The 2,223-nt window shown below is 41.5% G+C and overlaps 1 long non-coding RNA gene across 1 annotated transcript; it reads left to right on the forward strand.

Moving 5' to 3' along the window:
• The first annotated feature begins 218 nt into the window (after positions 1–218).
• LOC134957010 (uncharacterized) lies at positions 219–1,791 on the forward strand. Its single transcript, XR_010186384.1, has 3 exons — positions 219–298; positions 374–586; positions 1,203–1,791. It is a non-coding gene; the product is annotated as an uncharacterized LOC134957010 (long non-coding RNA).
• Positions 1,792–2,223: the final 432 nt, after the last annotated feature.

A 2,223-nucleotide genomic window follows, 5' to 3' on the forward strand; every position in this document is an offset into this window, starting at 1 on the left:
AATTGCCAAGTACTGAATCTCTGCAATATCTGAGTCCAAAATCTTTTAGGTATAAACTTTATTGTGTGCCACATCAAGTACATTTTGATATTCAACTAAAAATCATGAATATAGAAGCTCTTAAGCTTATTTTTTTTTTGGAAACCAAACCAAATAGATGCTTACAGTACATTAATGGTTTTCACTGGTTCATTTGACAAAAAACATGGTAATAATGTTGGGGTCACTTTTTCCACAGTCACACAGACCAGCCGCCCAGACAGGCCTCAGACCAGTCAGGATGATGGTGGTATTGCAGGTAAGTCTTCACTGTAGTCACATATTCTGAAAACACATAGAAGTACAAAATAATAATGCTAAATTTTGCACCTAGGTTCTGCTTCTGGAAGCCGACCTCCTGTAAGGCGCCCATCACAGGGCTTGGGACACTTACCCAGGAGGCCAACTAAGACACGGCGTCTTGGCTCTGATTCTGCACCTCCATCATCCCCACCCAGGCGAAGACTATCGGCAGTGTCACCCCAGCCACCACTGGCACTATTGGCGAGTTCGCAGAGTGATGAGCCCAGATCACCTCAGTTATCTGGTGAGTAAAAACATAAATTAAACACATAAGCAATAATATACACAGTACACTTAAGATGTTGTTAGTTGGTTTGGAGTTTACATGTTTTCCTCAACAAGCAATGTGATGTCACGTCTTCAATTGCTCAAGGTGCTTTATTAAAAATAGATAAGGTCTTAGTGGATGGTCTAGACAACCTATTTGTATGAAAAGAACAGATTTGAGTATACATTAAGCACACACACGTTCACATTTTTCAAAAATATGAAGACAAATAAATTTTGGGCCCAAAAAAAAAACCTATTACAGTGTTCACACATCGCCCCTGTCCAGTATGTAGATGGCTTACTTGCTCAGCTCCTCTGGACTATACAGGTAAGTAGTCTATATCGTGGTGAGGGGAGGGAATCTAACAGTGTAATGTTGTGGAGGGAAGTTAGTTAGGTGAGGAATATGCTAATTTGCCAATGTTTGCGCCTGTGTTGTTTTTTTTATCACAAAATGTTAACAATTTTTTAAGTTGCAAAAAACAAGAGCTACTAATGCAAAAATGTAGTTTTAGGAATGTAATAATGTGTTGCATTAGCCTTGACAAATTCTAAAAATTACAACATTGCATGTTGCCTACCCCATACAGAGCACAACCTGATGTCCGCCGAGGACCAGCAGGGACCAGAACAACAGCCATCCTTCACACTGCAATTAACAGCTGTGGATCCAAGCATGCCAATCCAGTTGCAGGATATACCCCAACCATCCAGCAGTCCACAACTGCCACAAGCTCCGCCCCCAAGCCAAATTCCGGACGATTTTTGGGCAAGTTGGACAAGCCAACAGGCCCAAAGCAATGCCACCCTGACCCAACATACACAACACCTTGCCAGTCTGCCCCATCATCTACCGCGTATTAGTCGCAACTCGGGCAGACTAATAGTACAAGTAGGGAGAATGGCTACCTCTATGGAGCAAATTAGGGCAGAAAACAGCCAAATGAATGCTAATTTATCCCGCATTATAGATGAACAACAGCGACATCAGCAGGCACTAGTTCAGATAATTCAACACAATCAAGTGGTGAATGAGGCCTTATCCAGGATTGTAGCCAGCCACACTGCTACAAACACTCATCTGATTGCCAGTTTAAATAATCTGAGCAGCAATATTGCTATGATGGGTGCTCAGCAAGTTACCTCCAGCTCGGGAACCACGACCCCTGTTCAAACGCCAGTAACCTCCCCTGTCCGGCGTTCATCAAGAGCACGTGCCAGTGAGCCAGCACCCAGCACACACAAAAGAAAAAAATAACATAAAACTTTTTGTGCAAATAAATAAAAGAATTTGTTAAAAAAACACATTCCTGTGTCCGTCTCCAAAATTTAAGAAGCTGGTCTGTATGTATGTAGTTATGTTTTTCAAGGGTAATGACTGTAAATGTTTTGTTAGCATCAACTAAGCACAATGGACACACCACTATAAACAACAAACAGTAAGTAACAGAACACACAATAGAAAGTAGAGCAAAGTGTTTAGTGAAGGATAATTACAGCATAATAAAACTTACCTGTAAAATATCGCAGGATCACTTCTTGACGTACCTGCCTCCCTACAATTGTACTCACACTGTCACCAGATGTATCTAACTCCTCTGCTTGCTGACT

The sequence above is a fragment of the Pseudophryne corroboree genome, chromosome 9, assembly GCF_028390025.1.
Source record: "Pseudophryne corroboree isolate aPseCor3 chromosome 9, aPseCor3.hap2, whole genome shotgun sequence".
Classification (NCBI taxonomy): Eukaryota; Metazoa; Chordata; class Amphibia; order Anura; family Myobatrachidae; genus Pseudophryne; species Pseudophryne corroboree.